The sequence below is a fragment of the Lissotriton vulgaris genome, chromosome 8 (genome assembly GCF_964263255.1).
Source record: "Lissotriton vulgaris chromosome 8, aLisVul1.2, whole genome shotgun sequence".
Classification (NCBI taxonomy): domain Eukaryota; kingdom Metazoa; phylum Chordata; class Amphibia; order Caudata; family Salamandridae; genus Lissotriton; species Lissotriton vulgaris.
This window is the reverse complement of record NC_141696.1, coordinates 631,429,400-631,452,159: the sequence shown is the minus strand read 5'-3', so window position 1 is coordinate 631,452,159 and position 22,760 is coordinate 631,429,400. Positions and strand designations below refer to the sequence as shown.

At 47.6% G+C, this 22,760-nt stretch overlaps 1 protein-coding gene across 1 annotated transcript in view; it reads right to left on the bottom strand.

Annotated features, from left to right (window-relative positions):
- PDK3 (pyruvate dehydrogenase kinase 3) overlaps positions 1-22,760 on the bottom strand; it is a 1,449,910-nt gene that overhangs the window by 751,186 nt on the left and 675,964 nt on the right. The gene's annotated exons all lie outside the window — the stretch shown is intronic.

Genomic DNA, 22,760 nt, shown 5'->3' with positions numbered 1-22,760 from the left:
AGGCTCGGATGGTGGTATATCTTGATTCTCCGCCTTTGTAGGTACGTCGCAGCATCATCATTGGGTTTGTGGTTATGCTTCCACCACCCGATTAACCACTGGTAGAAACAGAAAAAATGTAGTGGTAAATTACAAGTAAGTGAAAAATATTTAATAAGCATGAGTAGCCAGATAAAGGATTTTATTTGGTCTGGGTTAAGGCTGGTTAAAATGTTAGGCGTGCAAAGGAAGAGGAGTTAGGGGGCTTCCGCACTAATACGAGTCCATAAAAAAGGTCGACATGTTTCAGCCTGTAGTCGCCCAGGAGGGTCAGTTAGGCTTTCATCAGGACCAGAAAGATAATGAAAAAAGTGATAATGACCTTAATATTAGGGTCTGTTAGTCTAGGTACATTGACCTGACTTAGTAAGGTCTGTAAGTACCTCCAGGTCAGTGATTCCTGACCTCTTCGGGTGATCCCAGAGTGGAAATACCTGCTTGTGTGCATCATGCGCACGACTTGTGCCGTCTCTGCCTCTAGATCCCCCAGAGTGGAAATACCTGCTTGTGTGCAAGATGCGCACAACTTGTGCGGTCTCTGCCTCTAGATCCCCTGCGCACGACTTGTGCTGTCTCTGCCTCTAGATCCCCCAGAGTGGAAATACCTGCTTGTGTGCAGGATGCGCACGACTTGTGCTGTCTCTGCCTCTAGATCCCTGGGGATCTATAGGCAGAGACAGCACAAGTCGTGCGCATCCTGCACACAAGCAGGTATTTCCACTCTGGGATCACCCGAAGAGGTCAGGAATCACTGACCTGGAGGTACTTACAGACCTTACTAAGTCAGGACAATGTAACTAGACTAACAAACCCTAATATTAAGGTAATTATCACTTTTTTCATTATCTTTCTGGTCCTGATGAAAGCCTAATTGACCCCTCCTGGGCGACTACAGGCTGAAACATGTCGACCTTTTTATGGACTCATAATAATGCGGAAGACCCCTAACTCCTCTTCCTTTGCATGCCTAACATTTTAACCAGCCTGAACCCAGACCGAATAATTTCCTTTATCTGGCTACTCATGCTTTTTAAATATTTTTCACTTACTTGTAATTTACCACTGCATTTTTTTGATCACTGATCACTACTGGTTCTACCAGTGGTTAACCTCCGGGTGGAGGAAGCATAACCACTAACCCAATGATGATGCTGCCACATACCTACGAAGGCGGAGAATCAAGATATATCGCCATCCGTGCCTTGGCACGTGATTGTGGGTTTTTTATCGGTACCGTTGAATGACAGAACAAAAACCCTGGTGACCCAGGACAAGTGATCCGACCCCCCCCCCCCCTCCCGATTTTTTGCTATATAAATTAAGCTTCACAGTACAATACATATGATCGGACCTCTATTGTTTTATATTGTTTCAGTTTCAGAGAGGGAAGGGGAGCTGTTCTCTGTGCTCTTCACCCCTCCCCATCCTCATGTCCACCCACATTCCTGCTCTCGCATTTCTATGTCTAAATCCCACTTGTTCTGCCACCAATCTGTTTGTGATATCATAATCCTTAATCTAGAATTGCTTCAGGGGGAGGTTCTTTTGTTCCCAAAATTAAGTGAGGAAACATACTTCTATTAGGAGATGAGCATGTTGTCCTAAGTATGACTTTGTCAGGCCTTTACAGGTAACTTAATGAGCCCGGCTCATATTGTGAAAGTATGCCCCAAATTGCCATTTTTAGAAAGAAAAGAAAATGTGAAATTGGAGCCAAGGTAATTCGACACTTGAGGTGGTTGACCAATACAAATACTTTTCTTTTTATTGTCATTTATTAATGCAAGCAACAAGAACATAATAACAGTGTTCAAAGTGCTGAATAAAGAAGAAGAAAAAATCAAGGAAAAATAATGGGGGTTGGGAGAATCGACAGAAGGGGTGGAAGGAGAGGGGATAGCGGGGACAATAAAAGTAAAACATTACCACATTGTCATAATCCAATGTAAAAATATGTGTTGGAAGTTGCAAAAAGAACAGAGTGTACCAGACATTGCATGAAGGGATTTCGTTAATCAGGTCATGAATTGCAATAAAAACTTCTCAGAGCAGATAAATATTTGGATATTTTGGATACCCAGATTCACTCTCCCCCGCCTGAGCGGCAAACTGAAGAGTCTTCGAAAAGGTGTGACATATATGGCGTTAGTTTTGATGCAGCCGAGTCAGCATACCGGTGTCGGAGCCAAGATGTAAATGGTACCTAAATATCTTTGGGGTGAGATCGGAGAGGTATGAGTTCCCAGTAATTAGACAATTGCTTCTGGCAGAATGTGACATCCGACAACTATGCTTTAATTGTAGGAGTGGGTCTTCTTCCCCCGTGCATGGCCACTCTGCGCTTGGCCAATATAGGCAGCATGGCGGTGAGACGACGACTTGTGGAGGGAGAGCCTTTAACATAGCCCATAAGACCTATCAGGGTAAAATGGGGTATCTCGTGACCAGTTATCATTTGGATGTGTGTATACACTTCCTCCAGAAAGGTGTGATCTCCAGGCACTACCAAGCAAGGTGGAGGAGGGAGGCCTGTGGGGCCCCACAGCGCAAACATGAATGCGGGACTAGCCCTATTTGGAACAGCTGTAAAGGATTAAGATAAATGCAATGTAAACATTTGAAGTGAATTAACCTTAATCTGTAGTTCGGAGACAGGAGCTCTAGCTGTCTGCAGCAAAATGACCACTGTGTTTCCGTGATGTCTGGATTGGTTTCAGCCTTCCACTTTTCCCGGTCTTTAGGTACAGTGACTGGGGAGGAGCATTTCATAGTATTGGAAAGGCGTATAATTAGTTTGTGAGAGGAGGGAGTAGTGAGGATGTGTTCCAGCGCCAGGAGGACTGGAGGCGGAGCAGGAAATGTTTTGTGTGTTGCTCGGCATAATGCACGTAGGTGGCAATATAATAAGGTGTCTAGAAACGTGGGAGGTGAGGACCCCCCAGACGGTAAGGATGAGAGGAAGTGACCTTCTGGGTAGAAGTCTGAGAAAAATTCCAACTTGTGCTTATGTGGGCATGTAATGGCTCCCTTATCTAAAAATGGAGGTATCAAGGGGTTATTGGCCAGTGGAAGAGAAGGGGCGTAGAGATGTGCGAGTTTAGTTTGTTTCTTCAAACCCTCCCATGACAATCGCAGACATTCTACAGTATCTCTCTCTCCCTTCCAGGGTTTCTTTAAGATTGATAAAGCAGGAGAGGAGCCAAGATGGCGAACGGGACGGACGTCTGAGCTCCCGGCTCCGTAAGCCACCTGCTTTTGCCACGATATCCTGTCTTTAATCCTGGCTCACACCGTGTCAAAATGCCGAGATAAACGCGCAGAAACTGCTTGCTTCCCGTCGAGATCTCCGCCGCCTGAATTGGTGCAGGACTCACTGATTTCCTCGAACTCCGGAGCTGCCCGGGCAGCTATGCTGATTACTACCGCCGGCCATTACGTGACCAAGCTGGTTGGACGAGCGGGGGTGGTGCCGCTGCCTACGGGAGTGGGGCGACCTCGGCGATGGACTGGTTAGCTCTCTTCCGATGCTGAGTTGCTCGCCCTGGCCGAGGTACGTCTGTATGCGAGTGCTGCCTCCAACGCGGCGCTTCCCCCCTCTCTGCTGCTTCTTGTCTGGACCTCCCCGTCCCGGGGTGAATTTCGGCGGTGGATCCCTTGCTTTGGTGAGAGAGGCAGAGAGACTCTCGTACTGTGCGATCCCCTTGCTGTGGGCTGCACTTCCACCGCGCTTTCAACGCCGGCTTCCTGGATGGTTTGTTGGCCTCCCCCTTCGTCACCGCGGATTACCGGAGTGGCAGCAATGGCGCTTGCCTTACATGACGGGGGTCAGATTGCTCCGCCATCCCTGTTGCACGCTGCCCTGCCTGATCCCAGACTAGAGGCGGACCCCGGGACATCGCCGCCCGCTGCGGATCGCTTACTACCCCAGGACTCCCTGACTTATGGGGACATTCTGCGCGCCATTGCAGACCTGGGGACAACATGGCGGCGGACCGTCCAGGAGCTGACGGAGAAGATCGAGGGAGCTTCATCCTCTGCATCCCGACCGGGACTGGCTGTCCCCCCGCCGCCCTTAGTACTGTCCGGAAAGACTACAAAGTTGCAATCTGAGAGGGAAGAGGTGTGCAGTGTCCCTGGCTACAGTGTTGGCGGTCTTCTCCTTGGTGAGGCTCTTGATACAATGTTGCCCCCCACCCTGGGACCCGTGACTCAGTCTCCATGTCCATCGACCTTCCAGTGCCTGACCCTCCCTAGAGTCTTGGCCTCTGAAGCCGTTTTTCTGCAGTTGCTGAAACTGTGCTGTCCGGCGGCGGAGGGGGTGTTTTACAGACTTGTTGCTGGAACTGGTGGTGTTCGGGGACGCTCCTCTTTGTCTCCTGTTTACCATCCTTGCCTGGAGCGGCCATTTTGCCCCTTTGTTCTTTCCGGTGAATGCTCGCAGCGATGGCCAGCCCGGGCCGGAATTTGCCGTTCAGGACAGGGCTGAGTTTCTTTCTTGTGCTTTGCTCTGATGGAATGGCCATGCCTGGAGAAATTTCGTCGATCGGGCCAGGGTTGATGTGGCCCCTCATTTCGGCTAGTTTGATCGGCTGGCGGTGACCTGGACTGTCTATCGTTTTGATGTGGTGACTGATTTGCAATTGTAGCCTCCTTCCCAGTTGGAACCTGTGTCTATCCTGTACAGTTGTGCTCTTTGACGATGGGTGGGGAGTTCTGTCTGGGTCCAGGGTCCGAAGGGTGATTATTAACGACTAGCCTCGCCGTGTGCCCGCTATTATGTCGTGTTTGGGGTGATTAATGACACAATGCTTATCCGTGTGGGCTGCACAGGGATTGAAACTGCTCCTGTAAATGTTGTGTGCACACATCGTGTATTGTTTTCCTCCATCGCTCCTATTGTTGCAAATTAGTACAGTGCAGTCGCGTTTGGAGTCGGAGGTTCCGGTGTGGGCACGTAGTGGATGGCTGGGGTCCCGGGAGTTCTGAGGCTCAGTGGGCTCCTCCCCCCACCTTTTCCCTTTTGGGGAGTGGCTGATTAGCTTGTCCTTTTCTCCCTCCCTGAATCCAAGAGTGACGTTTTTCCTTTTCTTTTTCTTCTTCTTCTTGTCTCCTTCTTTCCTTCCTCTGCACTTCTCGCTGTTCTTTCTCCTTTCTTCCGACTTTTCTTCTTCCTATATTTCGGGTTTATGGGGCGACAGGCACGCTGCTAGGGGGGGGTAGGCCATAGCCTCTGCATGTGTGTAGGGTGGGGGGTTATTATTCTTTTTTGTTAGTTTCTATGGGACCTGTTTTGTTCTCTCTATGATTTTCACTTACCTTCCATGTTTGGGAGTGCTGGGTGTAGGGTGGCAGTGGAAATGTGACTGGGTCATGGGTGCTACGACGTGGCATAACTATTGTGTGGCCATCCTGCCTGGCGGGGACTTGATTACCGACTTAAGACTTGCTTGACACAGATGCTAAAGTCAAGTCCCGCCTGCATGGACCTTGTTTATACTTTTCTTTTCTTAGTATGGAACACTACGGCCTGATCTTCATAGTTGCATAACGAAAATTTAAAATTTAACCTACAATTATCCTGTGACACGGTGCTGCGTTGTCCTCAGTTTTTCTTCCTTTAAATGCTTGCGATTCTGGTACAGTGCTGTGTCGCCATAACGTATGCTACTGTGCTAACTGATTGTTCGTGGCCGGCCGGATGGTTGTAGGCCCGTATATGTTATCATTTCTTATGCACAATAAAGGTTTTCAAAAATTAAAAAAAAAAAAAAAGATTGATAAAGCAATGTGTTCAGAAGGCAGGGGGTGGGTCGGTCTACTTCTGCAGCCATGTGAAGCTGGAGGGGGTCAGGAAGAGTCAGAAATGCAAATATTGATCTTGAGCACAATGAGGCTATAACGTCGGGTCCAGAGCACCCTTTCCACCTTGTGTAAATGGGAGTGTGAGAAGTTCCCAGGTTACTCTAGGTTGTTTATCTGCCCATATTAGAATGACCACTAAGGATTTTAAACGTTTGAAGAATTGAGATGAGAGTGGAAGTGGAATATTGGCAAACAAATAAAGCAATTTTGGGAGGATGATCATTTTTGCTATCGCGATCTGGCCAGCTAGTGATAAGGGCAGGCCGTTCCAAATGACTGTCCTCTCCTCCAGCCACATCATAGCCCAGCCGTAGTTAGTTCTCCATAGCTCCTCTGTGTTACGACTCAGCAATATTCCCAAGTATCTGACTGGACCATCTGCCCACTGTAAAGGGTAGTCAGTTTAAATTGTTGCATGTGTTGGGTCAGGGGGAATAAAATGGACTTGGTCCAATTTATATGTATGCCTGAGTAACCACCAAAGCGGATCATTCTTGCATCAAGGGAGCTAGGCTTTCCTCTGGATCGCAGGCATATGGTGAGATGTTGTCTGCGTACATTGAAATGACCAACCCTTTGGTGGCAAAATGAATGCCTCAGTTTGCTTGGTGTTGTCAAAATTGTTCCGCGAGCAGCTCCATCGCGATGGCAAACAGGAGAGGCGATAACGGGCAACCTTGGTGCGTACCCCAAGAAATCGGGAGGGTGGCAGAAATTAGTCCGTTCAGATGCACACGCGCAGTAGGGAGAGTATAAAGTAAGCATATTTGTTTAATGAAATTAGGGGGGTCAGAAGAGGAAAGAGGTACCCCCATTCCAATGAGAAAAACGGGTTAGCCACCGCAGAGACCCGGGGTTCAAGGTGATGCATTACCGCAAATAACGTGCACAGATTATGAGATGTGGGGCAGCCCGGAATGGAACCTTACTGATCAGGACATACTATCTATCATAGGTAGGAGTGGTTGTAGCCTATTTGCAAGGACTTTAGCTTAAATTATGCTGTCCACGTTTATTAATGAATGTGGTCGGTATGAATCACAGAGGTAGCAGGTTTACCAGGGTTAAATAGTGTGATGATAACTGCTTCCCTTAAAGAAGGCAGCAGGATACCCAAATATTCACAGTCTTGAAACATGGCAAGAATATATGGGGCCAATAGTGAGGCGAATGGCAGTGGTAAGTCCATCTAAACCCGGTGCCTTATCCCCAGGTAAGCCTTTTATGACCTGCACAATTTCTTCAGTGGTAATAGGCTCATCAAGATAAGCTCAGTGTGCCTGATCAAGCTAAAGGAACTGCACAGTGTCAAAATAGTCAGACATTTCAGCCGTGTCCAGAGTCGAGGTGTGGAGTACAAGTGAGCATATAAGGATGACATGACATCTAGCAGTTCCAATGAGGAGCGAACCGGTTTGGACTCGGTACCAAGTAGTTCAGTAACATAAGAAAATGTTCTGGACGCTCGCAGGAGGGTAGCAAGAGTTTTAGGCGGGTGGTCACCCTCCCCATATCGTCGAGCTTGAGTGTGCTGATGTAGAAAGCGAATTTCCCAAAGGGCTTCCTCCTGGATTTCTGAAAGCTTGTCCTTAATCTTGGCCAGAGTATCAGTGTCATTGGAGCAGTATTATTGTTCCTCAAGATTTCGAATATCCCTCTCAAGCCAAACCAATGTTCCCCAGATGGCCTTCAGTACTCAGGATTGTTTTGCGATACAAGAGCCTCTCACCACCACCTTGAATGCCTTCTATAGTGTAGATGCAGATTCCCCTGAGCCTACATTATGTGTAAAATACTCTGTTATTTCTCTTCAGATCTCCTCTCTGAATGCTGCATCCAACAACGCACCCACCGGAAGAAACCATGTGAAGGCATGAGGAGATGCCTGTGGGATTTGAAGCACCAATGAAACTGCTGCGTGATCAGAAATTGTGAGTGGCAAGTGAGAAGCTGATGAAGCCCATGTATGAACATTTCTGAAAACCAACCAGAGGTCCAGTCCGGATCAGCCATTATAGAAATCTGGGATGCAGGTGCCTTCCCGGGTGGGTGGATTCATCTGTTTCCAGGTGTCAACTAAACAATTGTCATGGATGATCGCTTTCAGCGCCACAGTGGCTTGTTGATTCAAACTCTTACAGTCACTGTGCCTATGCAATTGATCATCCATTATGGCATTAAAATACCCCCCAGAAAAAAGTTGTCCTTCCAGTGATTGCTACAAATATTACCTAGGAACATTTTTAAGTTTTCTTAGGGAAAATTATGTTTTCTTAAAATAACCCTCACCCACCAAAAGGTCCCTTGGTGGCATGGTTCAGCATCGGGTTCTTCCCGCCCTGCTGCAGGACGGGGCATGCTACGACCGACTGAGACATGGGAGCACTTTTGGGTAGTATTACTATGTGATATTGTGAGAGTGGAAGGGTCAGAAGGAAGAGTGAGTTTAAAAAATACCTGACTATGTGGAACCTATACTTTATTAATTCCTATAGCTGGTATTATTAAAATGGGGGGCGGAGAAATAAGCACTGTAATGAGTGGACTTCTCCTTGGTCTACATGTTTCAAGCCTTTCCCTGGGCTTTTCCACAGGACCGAGATAGATGATTCCTCTAACCACTCCTGGTTAACCTAATCGGTCAACCTGATTATTGTCAAGGAACAATGTGCATTTAGACATGCATTAATACAATACCCAATTGGTATAACTTGTCTACGCAATATGTTCGTAGCCTAATTAGGGCCCCATGAGCCTTTCACAGGAGAGGAGAGGTGCTTGTAGTCGCACAGTCATCAAAGCTGTTCTCTCATCTGTATGCTGCCTGCCCGTGGCCTATTACTGGCAAAACGAAGGGAAGCATGTAGATGGGGCAGGGGGCAGAGGACAGCCCCCCCCCACCCCCCCCCCCCCCCCCCCCCCGAATTTAGTTGATTGGGGCTGCATGCGTGATGGTCACGACAGATGGATCACTACCCCCCACTCCCCACCCCTCCCCCCCAGGGAGCTGTTGTTCCGCTACTTGGATCTCCATGTCAATGGCCTTAGCGGCAAGGAGGAGAAAGCAATCAAGAGTGTAGTTAGGCAAGATTTTAGGAGTGGCCACCTTCCCCCTTCGAGTTTTTGTTATAGTCGCCATACTGATAGGAATTAAGGTGCATACAGAATGAACTTACTTGGGCGAGAGGCCTCTTCCTGCTGCTGACAGGCGCCGACGGACCTGCCCTTGTCCCAGGTGTGGCCCGCACTGCGGGAGCCTAGCTGGGATTTAAAGCGCCTCCGGGTGTGTGATGCGGGCATCGTCGGCGATATCAGCGGCGAGGGAGCCTTGGACTTGCAGTCCTGTTTCGCTCCTGCTTCCCCCTCCAACAGTGGTGGAAATGACTAAGAAGGGCTTCCAGCCCTGCGGGAGCACAGCTGGGATTTAAAGTGCCTCCGGGCGCGTGATGCAGGCGTCGCTGGCGATGTCAGCTGTGAGGAAGCCTGGGACTTGCAGTCCTGTCCCGCGCCTGACTCCCCCTCCAACAGCGGTGGAAATGACAAGAAGGGCTTCCCGCACTGCGGGATCCCAGCTGGGATTTGAAGCGCCTCCGGGCGCGTGATGCAGGTGTCATTGGCGATGTCAGCTGCGAGGGAGCCTGGGACGTGCATTCCTGTCCCACTCCTGCATCCCCCTCCAACAGCAGTGGAAATAAAAAAGGGCTTCACATAGTCATCACAGCTGCTCTCTCACCCGTATGCTGCCTGCCCGTGGCGTATTATTGGCAAAACAAAGGGTAGCAAGTAGATGGGGCAGAGGACGTCCCCCAAATTCAAGGAATGGCTCACAGGCCTCATATATTGCAAAGACCAGTTGACAGCTTATGAGGAGCTTTTGCCAATCTTGACTCACCCCAATGATGTTTGAAACCCTTACTAACGTACTTGCGCGAAAATTCAGATTGAAGGACTACACACACCATGCCAGATGGATATGATCAGAGCAATGTAACTGACCCCCTCTACGTTAATGTAGGCTAAGGACTGAGCAAATAATTTACTATTTGTGTTACACATTATGCAATGCTGGAAGTTCTAGTGTATCCATAATGATATATATGTACATGCCTGTTAGGCTTCCATGTTCCGAAGACGCTGTAGGATAAATCTAATGCCTGTTGTAGACATCAACCTCGCTATGGAATCATGACAATTGTACACCCACCAATTGTGCATATTTTTCTTGGGGTTTGCTGTATCTTACTGAAAGACAATAAAAAAACTAAAAAAATAGAGAGTTTCCTAGATGATATACCACCACGAGCCATATCAGATGATATACGGAAATTCCTAGATATGAACATTATGTTAGCAGAACTAACAATAGCTGTATCACAGTTGCGGTAGGGCCGGGCCCCTGGCCCAAATGGTTACCTCAGCGAATTCATATATAGCCTGATTGGGACCCCAACTCCCCAACACAATTCAGGAAGCAAGTAAAACTGCATGGCTGCCACCAGATTGGCGACACGCTGAACTAGTGGTATTTACCAAGTCTGATTATTTATTTATTTATTTATTTTGTGTACTTGTAGAGCGCAAAACCTGTCACCCAGAGGGCATCCTGGCGCTTTGAACTTCTGGACGTATACACTACTTACTGCTCAGACAGTTTTCGGAAAGAGGTGCGTTTTCAACGCTTTCCTAAACGGCAAGTACTCCTTATGACTTCTCAGAGAAATAGGAAGGGAGTTCCAGAGTTTGGCCGCTGCAACACTAAATGAGCGGCCACACATCCTGACTCTCTGAAACCTCGGGACAACCAGCAGTAGGGCCGAAGAGGAGCGAAGGGGTCGCGAGGCAGAGTACCAGGCAAACATCTTCCGCAGTGGTACGGGCCCAGTTGGTGTACTGCCTTAAACACCAGGCACGCGGCTTTATACAGCACGGGCAGATGTACCGGAAGCCAGTGTAGGTCTCTCAGAGCAAGAGTGGAAGAGCTGGACCTGGGGCGGGAAAGAGCCAACTTGGCGGCCATGTTCTGCACACGTTGTAACTTCCCCAGCAGATTTTTTGGGGCCTCCAGAAGCAGCGCATTGCAGTAATCTAAACGGCTTAGAATGGTACTGCGCACTACTTCCGACCTGGCCTGAGCGGGGAGAAGGGGCAGAACTTTACGCAACATGCGTAACAGCATCATGCACGTGGAGATGGTTTTATTAACGTGCAAGTCAAGCTGCAAGTTTGGACCAAAGATCACCCCCAAGTTGCGCGCTGAGCCCGCCGCCGCTACTGGCTCAGGAAAGGTGGTAGGCCAAAAGTTCTCTGGAAGGATTCGCGGAATCCGGTCTGTGGAGCAGTAGAGCACCTCCGTTTTTGAGCTGTTAAATTGGAGGGAATTAGCCCGTAACCAGTCCGCTGTGGCTGCCATGCAGCGATGAAATATCTCCAGCGAGACCGCGTCATTTCCTTCCAGAGAGAAGACCAGCTGGGTGTCATCGGCATAGTTGAACGCCGAGACACCAAAAGATTTTATGAGCTGGACCAGAGGGCGAAGGTACAAATTAAAAAGTATCAAGCTGATAGCCGAGCCCTGTGGGACCCCCTGCCCAACTTTCCTTGGCTCAGAACTGAAAGGAGGAAGCGAGACCAGCTGTTGCCGGCTACCCAGATAGGAGATCAACCAGGCTCTGGCACCCTCTGTGACCCCGCACTCCTCCAGTCTCCTGATGAGGGTCTGGTGGCAGACCGTATCGAACGCGGCCGACATGTCGAGCAGCACTAAAAAGGCTGCTCGACCACTGTCGACCCGCGACCGAAGGTTGTCCAATACGGTAACCAGGGCAGATTCCGTCCCGTGGCCGGGGCGGAAGCCAAACTGAGCCTCATCAAACCAACCGATGTTCTCCAGGAAACCAGAGAGCGAGCGGGTCACCCATTTTTCCAGGATCTTGATAGGAAAAGGGAGCAGGGAGATTGGCCTGTAGTTAGAAAGGCAAGCCGGGCCCAGCGTTGGCTTCTTGAGCAGAGGTGACACTACTGCTAACTTCCAACATTCAGGGACCGATGCCAACTCCAGCGACTGGAGGCAGATGGAATGCAGAGGCTGAAAGAGTTCTGCGTGAAATGCCTTCCAGAATTTGGGAGGTAGTGGGTCCAGCGGAGAGCCAGAGGCTACCGTAAGAGCCAGGCTGCAGAATTCCTCAAACGAGGGACATGGGAACAATCTTAATTGGGGTCGACTGGAGAAGGTCTCCAGAGCTCCCAGGTGAAGAGCTGGATCACTCGGCTGGGGTCGACTGGGTGGTCCGTCCGGAGCTCCCAGACTGGGACCGGACGTACCCGTCTGGGATCGACTGACCGGACCAGCCGGAGCTCCCAAACCGAGAGTCTCCTGTGTAAAAGCTGCCACATTCGGCTGGGGTCGACTGGGTGACCCATTCGGAGCTCCCGAGCCAAAGCAAGGCCCTACTGGCCGGGGTCGACTGAATGGGCTGACCGGAGCTCCCGGGCCGAGAGCAGCGGGCAGAGAGTTTTTTAAGCCCTCTAAGATCTTCGCAGTCTTCTCCTCAAAAGCACCCGCCAGGGAGTCACGCAAGGCTTGCGACGCCACAACTGTGTTGGCTGCACACACTGGGTGAGACAAGTCCCTGACAATTTTGAACAGGGCTTGAGATTTGTTAGGCGCCTTATCCAAGGTGGATTCCAGAAAGGCCGCCTTGGCCGACTTAATCTGCGCCTTGTAGCCATGCAGTGCGAGCTTAAACGCTGCCTTGGCCGAAGATGAATACTGCTTCCTCCAGGCTCTCTCAGCACGTTTACAGCTCAGCTTAAGCTGTCTTAGCTCTTCCGTGTACCAGGGGAAGGCGCGATTCACTCTCCCTCGAGACCTACGAAGAGGCATCAGCTTATCTAACGAGTCCGTAATAGACCGACACAGGGAGAGGTAGCTTTCCTCCACCGAGCTGCTCAGACAAAAGTTGTCTGGAAGTAGAGAAGGCAGAGGAGATGACTTAAAAAGTTGGGACCAAGGTCTACCCAGTTTCGAAATTCCTACCCCGGCAGCTTCAGAACGTGAAACCCCAATGCCGAGGGAGAAAGCCACCAGTGCGTGGTCGGTCCAACATTGGCGGAGGATATCCGTAACCGCTACTGATTGAGCATCAGCGAAGATCAGGTCAAAGACATGACCTCCCCTGTGAGTAGCAGCGCCGACCAACTGCTGCAGCTGAATGACGCCAAAAGCTTGGCAGAGAGTCGTAAACGCTCCATCCAGTGGGCCACCCTGCCATAGGTTGAAATCCCCCAGAACCAACAATTTAGAGTGAGTATTCGACAGGTCATAAATCAGATCAAGAAAATCTGATAGGGAGGGAGCGGAACCCGGTGGGCGATAACATAACACACCTGCCAGGAGTGTTTGTTCCTGGACTTTAATGGAGAATCCCATAAGTTCAAAGCCCGTAACCTCACTGATCTTAAGCTGGAGGAGACCCAGCGACTCTCTATAGATGATACCAATTCCACCACCTCTGTTCTTCAAACGAGGGGTGTGAATGATTTTAAAGCCTGGGGGACAGGCCAATCCTAGTTCAACTAGGCAGTCCTCCCGGGTCCAAGTTTCTGTTAAAAACAACAAATCCAACCCTGAGGATTCAATCAAAAAGGCAATCTCTGTATGGTGCTTGCAGAGCGACCGAACATTAAGAAGTCCGCAAGACAGAGATAGAAGGGAGCCCGGAGTAGTACCCCTCCGAGTCGGGGGCGCCTGCGATGGTCTTAATTCCAGTAAGGCAGCCCGAGAATAAACCAGGCGGGGAGAGTGCGATGAACCAGAGAGAGCGGCCCTGGGCGCGCCCGTTGCGCGAACGGGCGCAAACGGGCTTACCTCTGGCGCACCTCCGGCACAACTACGACGCGCCCGCTGCGCATAGCCGCTGCGCGTTTGAAACTCCATCCTTATCTGGTATTCGGCCGAGCGGAAATCCGCCTCCAGCGTCCCTTGCCCTCACCAAGATGGCGCCCCAAGTGCTTCCAGCCTTGACCCCCACCCAATATGGCGGTCGAACCCGCTACACTACCTGTATCCCGCCAAATGCGGGTGTAAGCCAAATTAAAATGCAGGTGAGCCTGATCTGATTCCCCGGCCTAATGATCCGAACCTAAGAAGCAGCGCGAACTAAAATAAGCCCTAGACGCTCTTTAGCGCAAAGACCAACAGCGCAAGTAAGTCACCAGTAGTCGCAAGTACACTCAGTTAAAAATTGCCCAAGCAATCAGGAGCGCGCCGGCCAAAGATCTAACCAAGCTGCAACCTGGAAGCCTTAATAAGCTTACCAGGTGCGGAAGTCCGCCTTCAGCGTCCCTTGCCCTCACCAAGATGGCGCCCGAAGTGCTTCCAGCCTTGACCCCCACCCAATATGGCGGTCGAACCCGCTACACTACCTGTATCCCGCCAAATGCGGGTGTAAGCCAAATTAAAATGCAGGTGAGCCTGATCTGATTCCCCGGCCTAATGATCCGAACCTAAGAAGCAGCGCGAACTAAAATGAGCCCTAGACACTCTTTAGCGCGAAGACCAACAGCGCAAGTAAGTCACCAGTAGTCGCAAGTACACTCAGTTACAAATTGCCCAAGCAATCAGGAGCACGCCGGCCAAAGATTACCCACCTCAACATAACTCCTCCTACCGCCCTATATCCCTTCTAAATACCTAGGCGAAAATACTCACCAAAATCCTTGCGAATAGACTAATACCGCATTTGTCAGACATAATCCACCTAGATCAAGCCGGTTTTATGCCCCTCCGTTCCACCCACCATAATTTCAGAAGAGCCCACAACGCGATAGCAGCAGTAGACCGCCTAGGCAGACCTGCTGCCCCTGTTGTTGGCGGATATGGATAAAGGCTTTGATTCCATTAGCTGGACCTACTTATTCGCACTCTTAACATGTTATAACCTCGGCACACAGTTTATAGCATATATAAAGTTTCAATATACAGATTTGGCTGTCACAGTTCGAGCAGCAAACCGTGTCTCGCCCCGTTCCTGGGAGGACGCAGGATGCAGTAGGGATGCCCCCAGTCCCCCTCCTTTTTGCACTGGCCATTGAGCCTTTGGTCATATGGGTCCGGAAAGATGCGTTGATCAGAGGATTTGAATGGACAGTGGATATCTCAGTTCGTATAGCACTATAAGCCACAATGTGATGGTTAAATTAATTGCGCCATGGTGTTTTAGCAGAATTGTAATTCTATTTATGCTTTTAAGATATGTTTTTATCGAAATAAAGCCTTTAATTCATTCATTCATTCGTATAGCACTATACGTGGATGATATACTGTTCTTCTTTACAGATCAACATAAAACCGGCCCTAGAATTCTGCAGATCATGCGGATTTTCAGTGAAACGTGGGGCCTCTATATGAATCTCCAGAAGTCAACCGTCTGGCCATTACGGGGCACACTAGGGTGCAACAGCTGGGCCGAGAATTTGACACACGCTACAGAGGGGTTGCTATACCTAGACGCATTTCTGTCAGAAACCCCCAAAACCTCATGGGATCGGAAATTAGGCGATATCACAGAAAAAGTGGGTCTACCATTATCATTATATGGGAGATCTCCGATATTCAAAATGGTATCTCTCCCACAACTACTTTACCAATTGCAGAACCACCCGCACCCTATTCCATCATCCTGGTTTCACCACATCAACGACAAGTTGGGGCAGTTCCTATGGGGGAGAACATCCCGCGTTGCGATTTGCATCTGCTTACAGTCAACGTATTGTGGTGGGCAGATGTACACGTCTACTACAGAGCCTCACACCTCCAGGTACTGAATACCTGGAGATATGGTCCCAATGATGATCCAGCGTATGCAGTGGAACAATGGCTAATAAATGATTTGGCCTTTACATCATATCTGTACAGCAGATCGAATCTCCATTCACTGCCACCTGTCACCAGAGTAGTGATTCTTACATGGCAGCATTCCCTCCGAAAAGTGGGCTGGTGAGGGCGCATTACCCACGAAACACCGTTAAACAATGCTCTACACTTTGATAGTTGTCATCCAACAGCCTTGAAAAAACACCTACCATACTCTCAATTGCTCAGAGTGAAGAGAATTTGTTCAGAGGCAGAGACATACAATATTACTGAAAATAAAATGCTACTGAAATACAGAGACAGAAAATATCCTGAGCCAGTCCTACGGACTGCCAAAGATTCAAACTAAGAACCGGATGGATCTATTATCGACCCATAAGAGCCAAGAAAACACTCAAAGACCAGTATTTGTATCCAAATTCTCAAGTAGAAGTACTGCAATTAAAGCAATCATCTTAAAAAACTTGGCAGATGGTACAACAGGAACCAGACTTTGGAGGTATCTTTAACCACACACCACTGTTCGCTTACCAACGGTCTAAAAACATAAAAGATTTACTGGAAGTTACTCCACGACAATCCACCATGACTTATACAGGCACAAAACCATGTCTGAATTGCAGCCATTGTCATAATGTGATTAAAGGCAATACAATGAATCACCCAACATCAGGTAAAACCATCAAACTATATACGAATGCCACATGCGACTCAATGAACTTGGTGTACCTACTAAAATGCCCATGCGGCCTCCCGTATGTGGTCAAAACCCGAAAGAAAAATAAAGGTTCGTATAACCGAACACAAGAGTACTATCCAGAACAAAATACTGAAATCGCCACTCGCTGCACATTTTACTTCACATCAACACAACGTGAGCCAACTGACATTCTTGGTTTTGGAGATTGTACCTGTCAGACAAGGGTTTGACATCAGGAAGAGACTACTACAGCGCGAAATTTTTTGGATCAAAAGGCTTGATGCTTGTCATCCAAAAGGACTGAATGACAGGATGGAGTACAGTTGTTTCCTCTAACCATTCATGCTCTTATAATCTTACTATATGTATTACACTTATTGTTTTTCTACAGTATTGAAATGCATGCTGAAGCCATGACTTGTTTACATCACATTTTTTTATGTGCCCGGACAGTCATTTTGTAAACATACAATTCCTCTCACCCACAGTGATCTAATGGACAAAGTTTGTCCACGATGTATAGTTTACACCCCACCACACTCACACCATTATACACGTGAAAATAATTTGTTCTCGCACTTTAAAAAAAAAAAAATTCAAAAACGTTATTAGTACATGTTTGACGAACACCAAAAATCCTCCGGCCAATAATCCCACAAGGATAGTATTGATCAACTACTTAAGCTTTTTTCCACAATGATTGGGAATATTAAACATTTCTCGATTCTTTCGGTAATCGCCATGGAGACCGAACACAACTACATCATGGCGGACTTCTAACAGTCCTCTTTCCATGTTTACACCTTCACGTACATTTTTAAACTACGGCGGGCTCCTATACACTTACCCGTATCCATTGAAGACGCAAGCACGAACCTACATCAATCCGGTAAGCTACACAACCCGTTCGGCCCATTACCCGCATCGAGTTCCACGCATCACTCGAGACCTTTCGTCTTTAATATAGTTTGACCGAACTGCTCCATTTCATTCACACGCTACCGGGTCCTTTCACTTTGGTACACGCATCTCTCAAGCGTGATAGTTTCCCTCCACACACAGTTATTTTTCTTGACCCTGCATGCCACATATTTTCTGAGCGCAACAGATTCTCCTTACACAAATCTTTATTTAATTCTTTGACCATGCATGTAACACATTCACCCAACGTACAATCGAACATGGTTATTCATCGTGTACTTACGCTTTCACCAAGTGTATTTAACAATACACTCACTCCTGATACCTTTGGGCATTGATATGCCCTTGGCACCTATGGTGCACTGTATAGGGACTCACAAGGTGTCCAGTACCAAATTGGTTATGTACCTATAGTACATGTCTGTGAATTTAGAGAGAGAACAGCAGGCTGTGGGTCTGATTAGCAGGCCCACAGCCACATTAAGTCGAAAACCAGTGAAGCCAAAAGCAAAAATTGGGGTGACCATAGGATAGCAGACCCTACTCTTCTACACCGATATACTAGCAGGCTCCATGTTGCATTTAATGTTGTCCCTATGAATCACTGCAATCCCTCCCCCTCTACCACGGGTTCTGTCCTGCCTGCAGATACCATATCCCTGGGGAAAGGCAACCAGAATTTCAGGGTCCGATTCCTCGTATAGCCAGGTCTCTGTAGCAAAGAGAATGTCCAGTTTATTATCCAACAGTAGGTCACATACTTCCATGTTGTGCTTCTTTATTGACCTACAATTTAGCAGGGAACACCTGAGTTCCCGGGTAGTGCCGTTAAATGTAAAGTCACAGTATTTGCAGTCCCTTTCTAGATCCCCTTTATTAGGATCCAAGCCATGAATGCAATCGGGCCTGACCTCAAGGCATAAATCAACAGCTCTTGCCGAGTGTAGCCTAAGTCCGCCCCAGCTCCACCAGGAATTCTGGCCCCTGGCCCCGTCCGGCCCCGGACGGGGGCAGACGGGCTTGCCTTGGGTGCACCTTTGGCGACCCCCCCCCCGGCGCGCCCGTTGCGCTCGTCCACTGCGTGTCCGGTGCATGTATGGCTAAACACCCTTCCTTCCGGCAGACGACTAGACCGCGTCCTGCCGGAAGTAGGGATTCTGTGTGGAATAATGGTCACCGCCCTCCGCAACAAACGGCACAGCAGCCACATGCATTTTGTATAAATCCGACCACCTCAAGGTTAGGAGGGGTCTACCCTGTGGCACCCAAAAAACTATAAAAAGTGACATACAATACAGCAGAAGATCAGTTAACGCATATTAAAACAGGAGTGACACACATCATAAAGACATCTTCACCACATCAACGACATGTTGGGGCAGTTCCTATCGGGGAGTACATCCCGCGTTGCGATTTGCATCTGCTTACAGTCAACGTATTGTGGTGGGCAGATCTACACGTCTACTACAGAGCCTCACCCCTCCAGGTACTGAATACCTGGAGATATGGTCCCAATGATGATCCAGCGTATGCAGTGGAACAATGGCTAATAAATGATTTGGCCTTTACATCATATCTGTACAGCAGATCGAATCTCCATTCACTGCCACCTGTCACCAGAGTAGTGACTCTTACATGGCAGCAATCCCTCCAAAAAGTGTGCTGGTGAGAGCGCATTACCCACGAAACACAGTTATGGCACAACATACTATTACCCCAACTGACAGATCTCCAGGGTTTTCATGGACAGGACAATATAGGAATCTCTACCATTGGGGATGTCATGCACGGCACTGTACTCAAATCATTAATGCTATATGGGTGGCTTAGATTAAAGGAAGCCAGCAATCAAGCACTTGAAATGTAGAGTAGACAAATTTTCTATGCATAACTGCCAATTTTATAAGTACTTACAATTCCGTCACGCTATCACGCCCCTTATAAATGAGTTACAGCCACTCCCAGTCTTCAATTCAGTAGAAGGCAAACTCCTAATGGGAGACCTATGTGAACGTAAGATATCCAAAATCTACCAATCCCTCATTACACATAGCGCATCAACACTCGAGACACTAAGAAATACCTGGCAAACAGACATAGGTACCCAAGACACGGTGTAGCGTGGTTTATGGGCCTCTTTTTGCGTGCATGTTATGTTAGCATGGCTTATTACTTTTTGCTGCTTTTGCACACAACACTGCTTAGTTGTTTTTGCAAGTAGGCTTTCACAAAGGTCTATACATGAGAAAAGGTTTGTTTTTCGACATCTCTAGACATACATCGTGCCCCTAGTCTGTACAGTGAGTGCTGAGCCGTCAAGGTTATCATAACATGTGAGCCTGTTTATGGGAGTGTCCGTGTAACACATTCTAGTCACAACATTTTGGCAGCTGTAAGCCGAGCAAGATTCTGGCGCCTTTATCATAGCACACTTGCCATAATTTCAGACACTTGGAAGCTTCCAGGCATGCAGAGAGACTAGCCGGTCCTTTTTTTTTTAAAAACTCTTTTTATTAAAGTTTTTTCCCATTTTTCCTATATTTTCCAGTACATATTACAGCACAAAGTTTCAAAAGTAAAGAAATTAATTCATACAGACACAAATACTTTACAAATCATAAAAGCAAATTTTGATGGTGAGCATATCCTATTACAAACTCTCTCCAACATATGTTTGCTCCCATCCGCTCTACTCTGGCCTATTTTTCCATTGATCTATTGGTTGCCAGATTCTTCCCCCCAATGCTCTCGCTCTTCTACCCTTCCTTTCATATATAGCTTTCACGTAGAGAGTAGCCTTGCAATCCATGTTTGGAATGACGGAGGCACCCTGTCAAGCCGTGCCCTCGCAATTCCAATCCGATATACTGCTGCTACCATAAATAAAAACTCTATAGAAGAGTCCACTGAGCCTGCCGAGACACCTAGAATTATTAATTCATCTGTTAATTTAATCTTAATTCCCAGTGGGTTTTCCAGAAATTCCTCAATTGCCTCTTTTATTGTGTGTAATTATGGGCATTGTGAAAACATGTGGACAATGTCCGCCTCTCTTGCATCACATCGTGGGCATGTGATCCCTGTGACCCCCCCCCCCACTGTGCGATTCTGACCGGGGTATGTTAAAGAGAGTATAATGTCTTGTAATGCTGTGATTGTAATGTCGCAGAGCATAAAACTGTTCGCCCTAAGTCTATCGATGTCTGTAGATCCTCCATGGTAGAGCCCACCTTCTCCACCCATTTCCTGGCATATTTTTCTCTGTCGTCATTTTTTAACAGATACAGTTCTGCGTACAGCTGACTAATTGTACAATGGTTACACTTTCCAAGGTGGTCCATTATTCTGCATTGATTAAATCCTATCAAGCCACCTCTTTTGTTTGTGAGGAAACTTCTTATCTGGAGGTACTTAAAGAAACTGTTACTCAATATCCCATATTTCCTTTGTAGTTTCTGAAATTGCACAACCACCCCCTCTGTATCCAGTAAATCCCCTATCTTCCTAATCCCCTTGTTATCCCAATCCTTCATGATTACATCCCAAAATATTTCCCCTGGGAGTGAATGATTTGTGTACAATCGGGTATAATAATTGTATCTCCCTATACCAAGCTTTTTAGCCACCGCCTTCCATACATTATATGCCGCTCCTAAAGTCTTGAACCTAGTGTGTTTAAAATAACTATAGTCAATCGTATTTAGCAAGGCATTCTCAGTGTCCGCCCCCCCCCCACCAGTGCCCTATATACATTTGTGAAGCTTGGATTACCACCTTGTTGCTCAAATCCTCCTACCAGAAGCACCTGTGAGTATTGTAGGACAGCTGCCCAGTAATATAGTCTGAAATCCGGTGCCCCCCAGCCCCCCTTCTCCCTAGGTAATACCATATAACGATACGCTCTTCTGGTCTTCCCTTGAGCCCATATCAATCTATTAAGTACTGTTTCTATTTTACTAAATCATATCTGATCAATAAATAGTGGTATCGCTCTAAAGATAAACAAAAATTTTGGGAATGTGATCATTTTGATCACGTTTATCCTACCCATTAATGTCAGGTGGAGGTTATGGATCCTTTCTGTATTTCTTTTTACTTTAAGTAATAGTGGTTACATGTTAAGCCCTACGAGATTATCTAAGTCAGCAGTCACTTTTACCCCAAGATATGTGGCTACTGGCACCACTCTAATATCCTGATATGTTGTGTAGCTATTCTGCACAATCTGAGTCTTACTTTTATTGATTGAATATCCCGCTATTGCTCCAAAATTCAACGCCTCTTGCTCAACTTCCACTGTCGCTCTCCCTGGTCTCGGTGTTATGATAGCCACGTCGTCTGCATATGCAAATAGCTTGTACTCAGTCCCATGCAGCCTAACCGGATAAATGTTGTTGTTACTTATAAGTTTTCTTAGGAATGGGTCCAAATATAAAGTGAACAGCAATGGTGAGGCTGGGCAGCCCTGCCTAGTCCCGCATTTTATCTGAACTGCCTTTGTGTAGCTCCTGTTTATTCTTATTCTTGCTGTTGGACAGTCATAAAGGGCCTGGATTGCCTTGATGTAACTCTCCCCTATCCCAAACCACTCCATCACCCTCCACAAGTAGTCCCAGGAGACCCTGTCAAAAGCCTTCTCGGCATCAAGAAATATGGCCGCGACAGGGTCTCCTGCGACCCCTGCGGCGTCCAGAATAGTAATCATCTGCCTAGTATGTTGGGTGGTTCCTTTCCCAGGGATGAATCGTGCTGAGAAGTGCTGACTAGCCCCTCAATCACCTTGCTCAATCTTTGTGCCAGTGCTTTAGAGAAGATTTTTGCATCCGCATTTAACAGAGTGATTGGTCTATAAGACCCTGGCTCTAATGGTCACTTGTCCTTCTTTAGAATCACTATAATATCTGCACCTGCCCATGAGTGTGGTACTGCTCTGCCTATCTGTGCCTGTCTAAAGATTTCCAACATATTTACCCCAGTATATCCCAGAATGTCTTGTAAAATTCTACTGGTATTTGGTCGGGTCCTGTGGCCTTCCCCGCTGGTAGTTGGTTCACAGCTTTCCTTACTTCTTGAAGCGTTAGAGTGAGATCTAATTTCTCTTTCCCCTCAATACTTATTATATCGTGCAGTATATCTGCCAAGTAGTCAGTAATCTCCTTATCTATATTACTTAAATTCTGTTCGTAAAGATTTCCATAGAAGCTCCTAAAAACCTCCTGTATTCCTTCTAAATTGTTAACTAGAGTTCCTGAACTGTCTTTGATTTCCTTTATTTTCCCTGCTGCTAGGTTTTGGCGCGTCCGAATAGCTAAAAGGTGACCTACTCTTTCGTTAAATTCGTAGCACTTTTCTATCTTAGACAAA